At 42.1% G+C, this 15,861-nt stretch overlaps 1 protein-coding gene across 5 annotated transcripts in view; it reads right to left on the reverse strand.

Annotated features, from left to right (window-relative positions):
- Nucleotides 1-15,835, reverse strand: part of setd5 (SET domain containing 5) — a 32,951-nt gene extending 17,116 nt beyond the window's left edge. For 2 of the 5 annotated variants that reach the window (XM_070958463.1, XM_070958460.1), the window contains exon 1: nucleotides 15,400-15,835. The gene's annotated coding sequence lies outside the window, so the exon portion shown is untranslated. The remainder of the gene's footprint in view (nucleotides 1-15,399) is intronic. The other 3 variants (XM_070958461.1, XM_070958462.1, XM_070958458.1) reach the window with 2 other exon arrangements.
- Between the last annotated feature and the right edge of the window lie 26 nt (nucleotides 15,836-15,861).

Consider the following 15,861-nt stretch of genomic DNA (forward strand, 5'->3'; position numbering starts at 1 on the left):
AAAACTGTAGTGCAAATGTATAAGGAACAGAGCAGTGTCATCAACAAGCCCAATCAACCAAAGTAGGTCACCTTGGGGAGAGGTGCAAGTGGAAAGTGAAGAGCAGCTTGAATAGAAAATGAAGACCTGTTAAAAAAATGTCACATGTAATCAGGGCCCCTTCACTAAAGGTCACAACAAGGTTGTCAAGTCCACATAACCCCAAAACTACACAGGAAACCAACCTTACGCACTTAATGAAGAATCAAATTTGCTGACTCATATGGACAATGAAGGCTTTTATGTGAGATGCAGAAGAGAGCTTTCATCTGTCAGCATCTAAAATGACTTGGTATACACATGATGCGATAGGCCTATGTCTCATCCATACAGGGGCTTCCAGCATGAAGGGGGGGGGGGGGGGGGGTATTCAAAAAGCAGAAAAACAACCACAGGCTTCAAAGTGCTGGTTTACACGGAGTCTCCCATTGGGATGCACTAACAACGGGAACCAGCAGGAGGCGCTTTCCACCCAGACGCCTGGAGGGGTGAGTCATCGAACATGAGGCTCGACCCTCTTGTCATGTGACTAGACTTTGCTGAAACACTGACCCACACTCCTCTGCTCTCACTGCTCTCTCTTCCTCCCTTCCCGCCTGCTCACTCACTCACTCAGCCACCCAGTCAGAGCCAGAGCCAGAGCCAGAGCCAGAGACAGAGACAGAGACAGAGACAGAGACAGAGACAGAGACAGCAGTCATGGCTGCAGAAAAAGAAGCAGGTCCTCCTGAGCTCTATTCACACGCAGAGGGGAGGATTTGGCTTACAGCAAGGTCATCCCCTGGGCAAATACATGTAAATACATTACCTCATAAACACCAGACTGATCAGATTCACCACAATATATGTCTCTCTCTCCCCCCCCCCCCCCCCCCCCCCACACAAAAAAAAAAAGAAGAAGCAAAGCCTCATTTACACAACTGAAATTAACCCAGACATTCAAACATAGGCTGTGTCCTCAGCAGAGCCACAGCAACAGGATGTATGACATTTCTGTAGCGGTCCCCTGGCTACGGCGACTGCTGCCCTCGCTCTCCAGCACCAAGGCAACCACAGCGAGGCTGGGGACTTCCAATAATGTCAAGGTCAGTCCAACCATGCTCACCGTCTACTGGAGAATGTCAGCCCCATCCAGCTGGATACACAGACACACTCACACTGGTAGGTAGCAACAAGAAATGTCAGCTAGCTTTTGGTTAAAAACACAGAACACTCTGCTACAACTCAAATGGCCTCGATGAGAAGAGACATACAGGTGAGGATATACAGACACAGGTAATGAATGATAGATTTTGGCTGTTCAAGAATTATTCCTCTTTCAGCATGACTCATTAAATATATTGAGAAGAGAACAGCATGAAAGGGGGCATGAAGGGTTAACACAAATTTGTAACATACTTAGACATGATGGCATGGAGTGGATCCCATGGTGCCCCATCCAGAGCCTTTTCAAAAACCACTGGCTGTTTATTATCCCTGTGGATGATCGCTGCCTAGCAAAAATAGCCACATTGCTCCAACCTAACTCACAAAGGGAGTAACTATTTGGGCCTCTTCCAAAAGAACCAGACGGTGAACTAGGGAGGTAAATTCCATACGAAGAAGGAAAGCCTTTCTTTACCTCCCTCCTCCTCCTCCTCCTCCTCCTCCCCTTCCACCTCCCTCCCTTCCTTGTTCGTTCCTCTGGCCATGAATACTGGGCTCAAATTACCAGCCGGCTCAACAAAGTCTTTTCACTTCCACTAGAACAGAGGCCATTTTGGAGACAAGTCCAAGGGGGGAAGGACACACAAAATGAACAGCAAAGGAGGACCCCCCCCCCCAACAAACAAACAAACAAACAAACAAAAAAACAACAATCTCTCATCACCTCACATAACTCCCCCCCCAAATACACTAGAGTTCCGACATTGTTAAGCACTGGCATACGTGCATTGTACAGTGCTGAAATAAGCTATTTGATCATACTTTAATATCCAATTGTGTCTCTAGTGTATCATAGCGAGAGGGAGAATCAAATCCAGAGCATATGCACAGCACTTCAAAGGCATAAACGCACAAAATACCACACCTTGGGTGAACAGAGCTCAGCACATCAAGTTTTGTAAGCTCTGAATAACACACCGATGGAACAAAGAGAGACACATCATGCACATGCAGATACAGTGCCTACAGAACCAGTGTAGCCCCCCCATGGACTCAATAGAACAATACATATATAGTACTACATTGATTTACAACTATGAATTTTAGTAAATGTAATTAGGCCAACATGAAAACACGTCTTTACACATGAATGTAGTTTAAATTCAAATATTAATCACAAAACAACTGTTGCCAGGGTGCTTGACCAATAGCAGCTAAGTGACAGAGAGAAGCTAAAAAACGAGAAAACAAACATGTGATGTGGGCTGTGTCAAAATCACTTTGTATGTATTACCTACACCAGCACCAAATTTCAAAAATGTTATTCAAGTATTCAAATCACATGGGTAAAGATTATCCACCATACAGTGGCCTTAAAAGTTCCCACAGTGCAGTGCAGTGCCCATCGCATTAGGGCTGCACCTTAACTGCATTTGCACATAGAATTGGTGCTGCAGAGGTTGAAAATTTTGTAGCATAGGCCACAAAAGTGTCGCACAAGTACAAAATGTCTGTTAGCATCTCTTAAAGACAACCAGTGTGGGTCATTACTCAAAAGTGGCATTGTTCCATGTTCCATACAGGGCAGGGCTGAGCTATTTTCAAAATTCAGACTGAGGGCCGTAAGGAAAACTGCAATGGATGAGATGAAGGAAAGTTCTTACTAGGCTAGTTAAGATGAAATTATGAGAGAAAGGTACAAACAGAAAATCAGAACATATGCTGGATGTGACCCTTACATCATGAAGCGGAGAGATTTTTCAACTCAACTGAAAGTTTTGCTGCTACCGAGGCAGTAAATACAACTGCCTGTTCATTCAGACATCGCTCTACTCTAGAAAACAAATGACAGCATACAAAAGTACGGAGGCAACTTTTTTGTTAGTGGCTGGGTCCACAACCTCGAAACAAGACAAGGTATGTTATTTACATTCACCTGTCTTAGGTGAAACTGTTAATGACAACTTAATGTGGATTAACCTAGCAGCAAACATTCAGCACTGTGGTGCTGAATGATGTTTACATTACGGTTGTTTGCCAGGCTAACCACTGGTAAAGGTAGGTCAAACACCACTAAAGACATGGATCACCTCGAGACAAGGCACGGTATGTTATTTACATTCAGCTGTCTTATGTGAAACCGTTTTTCAAACAATAGCTAATGTTACACCATTTCCACCACTAGTCAACTCGGCTCCTGCCGACCACAGACAGTTAGTAAGCCATGTTTTCTGAAGTTTTTCAGTCAATTTCTTGCATTTTTCACCTTTATGAACAACAACATTTGGTGCTCAATAAAAGCTCCTCGTGGTTTCTTTGTTTGAGCAATCTTAGCAACCATGAACGACGAAAATGGGTTTCCTTTTTGTTGAAGATCCTTTTTGTTCCACCAGAAAGCGCTGCTATGTCACTCTCGTGAAAGCCAGCAAAAATAAAAAACAAAACTTGGGAAAACCGTCTTAGTTCATCTTTCACTGTTCCAACAATCACCACCAAGTCTAGTTTGGTCAAAGCAAACCCTTAATTCACTACGGTGGACTTGAAAATTTCGAGAGAGGAGTGAGAGTAAGGGCAAACATCAATGAAGCAACGGGGAAAACAGTGTATAGAACCAGAATACTTTCACGTGTAATTATTTTCACCAGATACTATGCCCACAGAGATCTAAAATTGTCAGACTTCAAATGATTTTCCCAGTCAAGAAAACAGTACTTACAAAATTCTGAATCCAAAAGATTCTTTGTTTTTTTAACATATTCAAATCATTAGCCACAACTGAGGTCTGTGAGCAGACATCACTTAATAAAAGTACTCATTATATATAGGTCATCCCTTCAAGTCTCTTCTGGAGCCCCCAATCATCAGCAACAGAAGTAGAACTGCTGTTACTTGTTAGCCAAAAAAAGTTAGCCAAAGGAAATCCTCTTTCCACTCAGTGTTTCATACATGTATTTGTCACGTGATACATCCAGCTTGTCTTGCAGCAGGTTCTGAACTGTTCGAACAGCAGAAAATGCCAGAAAGAAAGGCCAAAACCAACCAACAGGGATTTACATTTTACAGGTGTTACTTTGCATGTTGAATTTGATATATCCCAATATGTTATTATTTTAAGACGACATGACTGTCCTGATACTAATTTAAGCCAACTTATGTCAGATAAAGAAAACAGATGAAAATTCTCATCATCAGTCTTTTTATACATTTATATGAGATAAGGGTTTGTATTATATCTATTTGGACATATTAGGTGACTTATTAGCAAAATGTGAATATTTCACTATAAATGATTAAAATATAAGAACAACAACCAAGACTCAAAAACAATTCAAATTGGAATTGTGACGCCTGCCAAAAATGTTCTTAATCCTATAACTTTGGAGTTTATTGTAATTATTTTATTTTGTATTAATTAAGTTTTCATTTATTTCCAAAATTATAAACAAAATCATATCATGGCAGCAATTTCCCACACAGCAAGAAAAAAATGTTATGTTGACACAAACCTGCAAATATATACAGTCACTGGTTGTTGGCCTAACAGTGGCCGGCTGGAATATTTTCAACATATTGCCTAAACCTTGTCTGTGGCACAAGATGATGCTAATGATTCACAAGTGTGCAAAATTTCAATCTTACAATGCTGCTCAGATTACTGTCTGGACCCGCGTGTAACAACATATTGTGGTTAGTTCATATATTTAACATTAGAATTCTAACGAGTGCAACATTCAAATTGCAAAGACCGAAATTATTAATGTGCCACAGCTTGTTGTTTAATAAATTGGGAAGAGTTACTGGCCTAAACTGTCACTGTTGGAGGCTAATTTAGCATTCGCTAATTAACGTCTGTGATTTGGTAAAACTACAGACTAAAAGTGTGGTGGGTGTGATAGTGAGGATGGCGAAGTCAAGAAAGAAAGCTTGTACTCTTTCTATAGGTCACATTGCTTCATTTTCAGATTGACTGTTAGCAAGTGATCGATCAGTCAGTCAGAATCTCCCTGCAAAACTTTTAAGTAGGGCTGGGTGATATGGAAGTATATTCCACGTGATGGCAGAAATGTGTCCACTAGTACAGATTTGGCAATACCGTCTCCACCATAGACTTATTTGCAGTTTACAGTATGCATTGCTGCCCTGATACACAGAGAGCTAGGGGGCGTGTTGATGACATTGCTCAAAGTGTAGCTACTTCATACTCTTTTCCGCATTCCTGTAGATTGCTTTCTACTCTTGTCGTTGCTGGTACATCCAAATACCTGTAGTATTGATGTCAATGCAAAAACAGTCATTGTTACAGAAGAACCCTCCTCCTTCTGCACGCTCTACCCAGGTGCCACCCCTCACCGACTCCAAACAGAGTATTTCCCGTAGGTGAGAAGGCATCTGACATGGACAAATGTGCTATAAGTTTTAAAGGACAACTCTGGACAACATACAGACCTGATTCTCCAAACATTATCCAGAGTTCATATGCGAAAAGGGCTCTGGTGTCTGCTATATAATTGGGGCAGCAGCACGACGTAGCAAACCAACTGCCACGCAAAGTCACGTGATTTGAACTGTAGGACTTCTTACCATGTTCTCAAGACATGTCATCAACAGATGGTGGAGATAATGAAAGAATGTTCGTTTTAGTACTTCTTGTCTTTTGTTTTTAAACTACAGTGCTGCCTCATATGAGGCTGTTGTTTTTGTTTGTATGAAAGCTCCAAATAAAAGAAGTAAATAATCAAATGTGATGACAGATGGTACGGTATGGTTAACAATTTCTTAATTGAGTTTACATAACAATGTCTACACTGTGATACCGTTACTGTGATATAAAATTACATACATATGCTGTGATAGAGGATTTTGGCCACAACATCCAGACCTGCTTCTTAGTATGCTATCATTTTTTTGAAGCTTAAAAACTCAACAGGGACCTCAAAGATTTGGGGCTCTAAGTGGCCTGTACAATTCAGTCATGAGTCAGATACTATTCGATTACCATCTTATATTGTCAGATGTAAATTACCTGCAGTTCGTCATTACTGTGAAAATTGTGGTTGTTCAGTAAACAGAATTCTACATCTTCAGTGTCATTGTGATTACTTACAAAAGACTTACTGAACAGTGCCAATTTGTGATTTTACACACAGGCTCACGGTGTGTAGAAAAGGAAACCTGCTGCAGGCTGCAACAGAATTGAACTTCTGATGTCGTACTGCACACACATACAAACTTCTTACGCTTGGTCAAGAAATTCTGCTGAATCTACAGACACTCCTATGAAGCTGAAAGAACAAATGAAATGGGACCATGTAGATGAACACACTCATTCACAGTTAAGCTCACAGAGGCAGTTTGGTCCCCAAGGGGAAACCTCAAAGTAAGGTAACAGGATTGACGAAGGAAAAAAACGCCTGAGGCAACTTGTCATTCGGTAACTTCCATCACTGGCTGGCCATTAAGACAGATATGCTGCCTTTGTCTGCACTCTCCTACACCTTAAAAACATAGTTCAACATTTTGGAGAAATAGCTTTCTCCACTTACTCTCAAGAATTAGATGAGAGGATCAATACCGCTCTCACATCTGTTCATGAAATTTCAGCAAGGGGTTAGCTTAGCTTGCCATAAAGACTGGAAACAAAGGGAAACAGCTGACTGCACAAATATGTCCAGGATCCACAACTACAATAGTCTAATTACAGTGTGGAATTCAGTGTATATATTGATATTTGGTCATTTGACAATTTACAGGATGGAACCTACACCTACTGACCAAAAGAGACATTGTAACAAAGTATCTGATCTTGTTATTTTGAGTATTCACTCATAAGTTAATTAAATGTTTCAAATTCAGGTAGCATTAAATACATTAAACACCCCCTATAATATTGCAGCAGTTGAGCAAGAAACTCATTGTTCAATGTCCTTAATTCATACCACTGGACGCCCATGACAACATTTTCCTTCGTTTAATATAATGGTGCAGTTTTGGGGGGTTTACTCATCTAAGTAAAGGTATTTCATCTTGTATATCAGACACAAAGGGAAAAAAGCAAGGATGAACAGACAGCAAATAAATAAGATACATATTTTTATTTAAAAAATATTCACCTGCAATGTCTTTTGTCTATGTATGTTCTAATACGCCGATACAATTTTGGACAACACATTTAATAACTGACAAGTTATCTTATTGTTTAATGGCAGGGTGACAATGCCAAACACTGCAAACTGGTCTATCCACCATGACTTTCCCAGATACAGGTTCAAGACAACTGCTTGGAGGGTTATACATATGCAAAGATGAACATATATAAAAACCTTGGGTTTGAACAGCATGTCCATGCTCGCACAATGTCCACCTGTGTCTTGCCAAACCTCCACAACACATCCACTCCAGTGAGATTACACCAGCCCCCTCAGTCTGCCCCCGCACACATGCTTGTTGTACAAGGCAGGATATGAATATCTGCCTTTCCCCAGCAATGTGCAGGTCGAGCTGCACTCTCTGAGCTACAGCAGGAGGAAATTGAAGATGAAGAACAAGCAAATCAATAGGGCCTGGCTTTAAGACAAACTGGATATGTGGCCAGAGGGAAAGCAACGCTCATTGTAGATCTTATTTCACACTCACCCAAAACCATTTACAATATCACAAACAAAGAGGTTAAAAACACACACATACACACGCACGAGCACATACACACAAACATACAGCTGGATAACAAGACCGTAGTGAGATAATGGGAAAAGGTGGCCTTTAGTACACATCTTTATGTTGTTAATTTGTACATTCTAATATGATTTACAATGACTTCCACAGTAACAGTGACGTAACAGTCTGAGCATAACCAAGGAGAAAAAATGACAGACAAAAATAACTAGAAGTGCAAGCTCCCACGCAGCAAAGACACAGTGTGATTACAACAGTGCCTCAATCACTGTCTTATTCAAATTGTGCTGTTGTCTTTGTGAAATTCTGAGCCAGGCTAAATAAAACAATTACGTGATGTAATGGGACAAACCATTTCTCACTAAAGCTGCACAATCATAGGCCTTTACCACAATTACAAAGCATGAGAGCAGCCTGACACATATATGGCGGCTGCAGAGCCAGCTGAAAGCACTTCTCGAGCAAGCTGTGATCAGAGTAAGGTACCAACCAACTGTTCAGGCAACTGCACAAAAATGTAACAACAAAGCTTAGTCTGCGCAAGCTGGAGGGGTAAAGGAATGACATATGAAGAAATGATGCAAACATCTGGCACCACAGTAAGAAATGTGTAGTGTATTTCAGAGGGCCTATGGCTGCGTTGCATCATCACTAGATAATGCTTCAACTATTGCAGTGATGTGACTGTTGTCATGCTGAGTGGTCAAGCGCCCTGGGAGCGCAGTGTGGTCCGCCATTAACACAGCAATGTCCAGCTGCCTGAATGGACCGGGACCAGCGTGGGGATGACAGACACAATGGAGAACAAAGGCCAAGTAGGTGCTATGAGAAGGGTGGGGGAGAGGGGGGTCAACAGCAGGGCCAGCATGACACAAAATCAATCATCTGTTTCAGGGCAAACAACCCAGTCACTGTCTGTTTGAGGCTCAGTAATGTAGAGGAGGAAAAAAGAAAGGACTGCATAAAAACACAGCTTTTTTGGGCTTGACTACCTCTTTCTGCCCTGCTTCTGGTTCCTTTTCCCTCTTAAGTCAAGCAGAACAGGCTCCTTCTACGAAAATAACTAACATTTATCATTAACGCCTAACAAAGACAGCAGCAAACCTAAAAGGAAATGAAACAACAGAGGTACTGAAGTCTAACCAAACCAAAAATCTTTTACCCCATTTATACCTGGCATTTAAACACAATCTGTATCCAGATGTTATCTGAATAATAAACAATTCAACCTTGCCTTTGTTTTTAGACGTGTTATTTTTGCATTCCCATTATCCTCATTGAGATCAGATCTCTGTCCTCCAGAGAAAAACCTGCACATGAGTAATTTGAGGTGGCAGCAAATCAGCCCCAGACACTCTCAAAAAAAAAAAATCAAAAAAAAAAAAAAAAAATCAGAGGTTTGTGAATTGTAAAGTTAAGGAAAACTTTATTACCTTTGTGAAAGGCTGTTTAATAAAAATTCTTCATTTGGCCCCTCTAGTAAATTCAGATTCAGAAAATGTAATACATCATTATTCCTTTCTTTGTATGAAAACTATTGTGTCTGTTTGTCCTAGTGTGTTGCAGTGTGTAGGCTACTCTGTGACTGGATAAATGATATGCCTTACTAACAGCAGACCAGCTGCAAAGATGAGTGCAGCACACACTGTCACACACATAGTTATTTCTTACTGTATATCACTCATTTCCCAACCATGCAGCTTTCATTTTTCACACAGCTCTGTTGAATGTTGTATAATCACTAATTAGAGGCATGTGTCTTTCAGCCTTCTTTCTTGATCCTTTCTAAATTTGAACAACCTATATTTTGTGTTGGCTAGAAACAAATATCTACATGTTGTGTGGCCTACAAGTGCCTGCATGTTTGATGATTACATTTGAACTTACCTAAGGTCCGGACACAATGCCAGCCAAACTACCTCCAATGTGGTTAGGCAGATCACATTTCAATCATGACACATTTACACCTTGCATTAACAGCCCTTTTTCCACATCCACATAATGTGTCTGGATACAGATCATATTTTAATACCAGGTGTAAATGGGGTCTTCATATGTTTGTCGAGCATCTGATTGAGATGTTATATTTCAAAAGCTTTAGACAGAAGAACACTCAGTCTTCATAGTGGCAGTATGTCCTGTGAGCCATGTCTACTCCAAAATGTGGGGAGGAACGTTTTCCAAGCAGTGGTCTAGCAGAGGCATGAAGCCCAAAACAGCCATCTTGTTGTTAGACAAGCTCATGCTCTGGCATAACATAAACCAGAGACGCCCTCTGTCTCTCATCACATGATCTCACTGCATGACAAACACATTTACATGACATTTCCATTTCCTCTTTTGGCCGACAGTCTTATTCAGAGTGACATGAGGGCTTGCCCTGGCTTCACTTCGCAATAACATTTGTAGCACAACACATATGTGAGACCAGCCAATGACAAGAATGTAAGGTGTCACTCAATGAAAAAAGCCCCACAGAGGACAGACAGCCATTATGACCTGCTGTGGGGCTTTAACTAACCCACTCTTACTGTTTTAAGCTCATGAAATTAATACAAAAGACCTAAAATGTCTTGAAAAATGCCACCAAAATTCTGGGAAGAGTGTGTGAGGGGCATGCATTTGAATAAAACAACTGCCAAGCCGTAGTGAGAACAAATCTAGGTTCAAAGTTCAAGACCTAATCTATTTTAAAAGAATGAGGGAATGGCAATGGATAAAGTCTGTTGACAAAAAAGAAAACTAAAACATACACACCTCACTCGTCTCAACAGGAGCCATTTGCTCAAAGTGACAGAGCAAGGCACTCATGAACAGGAAAAACCTGGCACCAGCCATTCGTTTCCTCTTTTGTTTTTAGCACTGCTACTGTGCATTAGAAAACAGGGCAGCTGTGAGCAGGTTGGTGTCGAGTGGCTTGACTTTGGTGCAAAGGCTCCCTTGGTTGTTTTTCTCCTGCCCTGATCCTTATTTGCTCCCTCTCCCCGCCTGACAACACCCTCTGAGCAAACACACTTGGAAATGTGCTTGTGGATCTTGCAATCTTGGTTTCACCTCACACCAAGCATTTGGGTATTTTAATCTACCATTATTTGGTCTGCGTTATTGTCCCACTTAGTTACATGGAAAATAGAGAGAGAGAGAGAGAGAGAGAGATAGGACCAGGGGAAAGGGTGGGAACGGAAAAAGAGAGGAGGGTTAATGTGGTGAGTAAAGCCTAAAATGGCGGTGGAGAGACCGAAACTCTCAATATTGGTGAGCCATTTTCCTGCTATACAGTCATCCGAGTATCAGAAGAAAGCAAGACAGGCAGCGTGACAGTGAGAGAAAGAAAAGGAAATGAAGGACAAAACATAAGGGTGCAATAAAATGAGAGAGAGAGAGAGAGAGAGAGAGAGAGAGAGAGAGAGAGAGAGAGAGAGAGAGAGAGAGAGAGAGAGAGAGAGATGATTACGTAGATTGCCTGCCTGCCTCACCCCCCTTTCAGCCTTGTTTTTCCCCCAGTCTCCTCCTCCTCCTCCTCCTCCTCCTCCTCCTCCTCCATTATTCTCCCAAGAAGCATTGCTTCTCGGCACGAAACAGAATTAACCAGCACAGCCCTCTGCAACACTGCTCCCTCAGCGCCGAGGAAATGCTGCGCCCCATTGGAGCAGCTCCAGAGCTCCTGCACCAATAGGAATGCATCAATGAGGCAGGCGTCAGAGCAACTTGTTTTTAACCCCGTTGTGCAAGACAGCAAGCCACACAACACACACAGCTGCTGCAGTGGGGAAGCTACAGAGAGGGGAAGGTAGATGGATTGGTGCTTCTGTCTGTCCGTCTGTCTGTCTCTGACACGAAAGAGAAAGGTACATGGTATCCCAAGTTGGTCTCTCGCACAACAGAAGAAAACAGGAAAGCAATCTAGGAGGTTGAAAAAAACAACAACAAAAAAGTGCACTACACTGTCACTTTTTACATGCTCAGAAAATAAAGTGATATACATTTTGGTGTGACTACTCATCACACCTTAGCATTTTCATTTGTATATAAGACTCAGGAATAGACTTACCTTTAAGAAACAAGAGAAACAGCCCTTGCTACACACTACTAAAATGTAGCGCAGTCAAACCACAATAAAGAAAATGTACATGACTGCTTCTCACTTATATGAATTTAATCTTTCTACATCTGCAGAGGACTAGAGCCACAACACTGGCTCAGTTGACTTGGTCACATAAGCAGAACACACATGAAACCTTATTAACATATCAATAGCTACACCTGCCCTCCATGTAATGATACAGAGTGTCATCAGCATGCAAATGAAAAGCTAAAAAGACAGGGTCCCCCCCCCCATTCCTATTCCTCACAGCAACACCCTCTGCTCCCTCTCTTTCTCTTCTCCAACCGTCTGCACCAAGACAGAATCCTGTCTTCTTTTGGACACAGGCCAACATCCTGCTTCACTCTCCCTTGTACAAGCACACATACAAACCAGGGATTACATTATGTATGGTGTATGACCTAGACTCATAAGAACATTGAGCTCCCCTATTACGTATATATATTCAAAGGCACATCACCCACCAATCACATTTCTTGGTTTTTACCCACTCTGTTAACGTGAATGAGGGGGACAAACTTTATTTCCTTTGTAAACAGAAAACTTGGCCAGGCTAACCTTGAATGTCTGCACATTCCTTAGATCTCCAATGTTTCAGAGGCCCATATTGGGAAAGACAGGTCCACATCCTGTAGACAGATCCACACAACTACAAGTACAGTGCTACTCTTGAAGGCAGTCCTCTTTCACCAATTGTTGTAACTCAACACCCCGAACACATGTATCTCACTCTAAAACAATCTGAAGCATAATCTACTTGAGAGGCCTGGAAAACCAACATGGCGGGCCAGTTTACGATAGAACAGCAACAAGCAGCAAAACAGCATGGCATGCTTTCCCAGGGTGGCAGGTTGAGTTAAGAAGGCACGCCAGGGTCAGAGGGGGTGTTGGGGGGTTCGTGTTTCCAATGATTCTGAGTGGCCAGGTTTGTAAGCTGCAGCCCACACAGTCTATTAAAAGATGTGAAACATATTCAGAAAATGTCAGCTGCAACCAATGAAAACAGCACACTGCAATGTGGCTTCCAACAGGCATCAGGATCAATCCAAATACTTGGCGCTGGTCGAATACCCCCAGCAGGGCACGAGTGTAATCTTTATACTCATGAAGCAAGGTCGTCTGGAGGGGGGGTGTTCCCACATACATTTCAAATGGATTCATTACGTGGATTTTTGACCACCAAATATGACTGACGGGTCCACTTTGACAGCAAATTCTGGTGATACATAAGCATTAAATATAGTCCTTTAAAGACGAAAGAGTAATGTGGCTGAAGTATGGCCACATGAACACAGGACACGTCAGACACAAATATTACTGCAGGTAGGTGGTCACACACGCGGACGGGCATTAATTAACCTAACCATATTTGTTAAGGCTAAACAGCGTCTTCGTTCTCGCTGCTTGCTGTGTCCGCTGCTCCAGGCTCCAGGCGCAGTACAATGCCAGCCTACGTGGTGCAGCTAAGAGGAGCAAAGCTACTCAGGCGACGGTTAGGGCAGCCATTAGTGCTCGGGAAACGCGGGGTCCTAAAAAATTAAAACCCTCGGAAAAACAAAACAAAAACACTGCACGAGAGGAAAGGTGCTATTTAATATCTCTGACATTACCTTACCTCACTTGCGAACTGAGGTTGTCGCCGGCTCACACTATACAGTGTCTTTAATTTTACCTATAAATCATAATCAAGTACACTGGACACACACGGTACGGGAGCTTAATCCTGGGACCAGGTTTAATTCCTAAAGCAATTGAGGTGTAAATGCAAGTGTAGCTTTTATCACAACCAAGAGAAAATGTAAATTACCAAACAGCGTAATGGTATTTAAAAACATAGCAAATACTTGGTGTCGAACTTGATCGAAACTTGTGATTGCTACATTCCGGCTCAGCAATGATACTCGCACTTAGTCACACGTTGAAATAAAAAATGGAGGCTAAAAAAGGAAACAAGAGCTCCCCACTAAAATGCCACCCATTTCTCTTAACCGCCACCGAGGCTGGGGGTTGGTAGGTGGGGGAGGTGAAGAACAGCCAAGTCACTACCCAACAGATCAGGGAAAAAAGCATAACAAGCTCAAATAGAGAAAACACAACCGAGCTTTCAGCTTGAGTCACACGCCTGAGCGAAGTTAGGAATGTTGCCAAAGACAAACGCATTAACATGATGTAGCCAAACACCACCATGATGCAGCCACTATATTTTTCACAAAACTAAACATATTAGTCCAGAGATCCACAGAGAACAATGCCTTCGGTATGCGAATACGTCTTCAGGTGTATACATAACGAAAGGTTTACAGCGTGTGTGCCGTTAAGTACTGGTTCAAAATAAGGACACAATCAACTGGAAAACATCCAAAAAGTTAGCTAAAAGGCTAGTATAGCAATTGTTGCCTATGGCTTGTCTGCTAACGTCCACCAACACAGCAGCTGGTTGCTTAGCTAACATGAATCGCCACTAATGATCAAATTGCAAGTTGAGTCATGGACAACTTTCCAAAAATTCGACAGTTTCATGGTCCCCGAACAACATTTAACACATGGTTGTCAAATAAACAATGCAAAAATTGTTGCTGATTCTAATAAAACAAGTTTGCATGTTACCTTACGCGGTCTGATTCTGAACTTCCTAGCTCAATAGCTGGGGTGCAGGTCTGCTCTACTCTCAATTTAAGATCATAACAGCAGTGCAACAAACTCGAGTAAAGTACCTGTAATGTGCTGCTGATGTTGTTTTGACTGTGTAACGTTAGGGTATGTTCTCTAGAAACATGATCGAAACTTGCTCTACAAAACAAGATTTATTTGTTAATGCTTCAAAACGACACCCCTTTGTAGCTATGTTGGCTTGTAGCAAAACTTCCTTCCTTCCTCTGATTATTAATGTAACGTTAACGTTCCAACAATTGCTAAGTGTGACGGGTTCATCCCTGGCATGGAAACTGAGAAAAACCTGAACTGAGGGGGGTGCCTTCATGGACTAAACGTTACACGAGCCAAACTCCTGAAAACTTGCAGAACGTTCTCAGGGGCTTTACGGACGTGGTTATTGTTTTAACATTGGCTATTACAAAACAAGTAATGTGGTGGATACCCAGACTAAAAAGCTCGCTATCACAAACAACACGAGGAGTGGATCAAAAAGCCATGAAAGATCAGTCCAGACACAGCCAAGAGCAGCCCTGCAAGGCAGACCATCAATATGGGAAGCTTTTTAGCCAGGCAAGGAAGCCGTTTCAAAGTGGAAAGATAGTGGGAACAACCAACTTGTTCTAATAAACTTAAGTGGACGCTCACTAGTTAGCTAGCTAAGTTGGTTAGCTTCATTGCTATGTTTGGTTGACTGAAAACATGGTTAGTACGTGACTTGATATATGTAAGTTACTGCCTGCATTTATAGAGGGTGATATTGAGCATAGATATAAAGTACTCACCTACAGAGGCATTCCAAACTTGTACAAGCAAAGCAAACTGAAGTACAGTAGGAAGTCCTTAGAGTATCCCAACATCAAATCCAACCAGACCAGTAGGCCTGTAGCTCGGCCTCGGATTCTCCTGTATCCTTTGCCCTTAAGAGTAGCTCCCTCTCCAGGGGTAAGAAACAAACTTCTCAGTGTCTCCAACGCATAGGCGGAAAGTTAAATTCCCTGTCCTGTTCAGGTGCACTGCATCCATTGAGTCTCTATCATAGATCCCCGGTGGATAAATCCATTTATTTTAGTGTATTGAATATTTACAGTCCCTATTTATAATGGGGTATATGCTGCTGTATGTGATACAGGGCTCTGATTCTGTCTCGGGTCCTTACATTCGCCGAGGCGCCCATCCCCCTCCTCACCGGCATCGACCGCGGGTCCCAGCGAAGCTGACACACAACCACGCCACGGGGTTTCCCT

This window comes from Chaetodon trifascialis, chromosome 3 (genome assembly GCF_039877785.1).
Source record: "Chaetodon trifascialis isolate fChaTrf1 chromosome 3, fChaTrf1.hap1, whole genome shotgun sequence".
NCBI classification, from domain to species: domain Eukaryota; kingdom Metazoa; phylum Chordata; class Actinopteri; order Chaetodontiformes; family Chaetodontidae; genus Chaetodon; species Chaetodon trifascialis.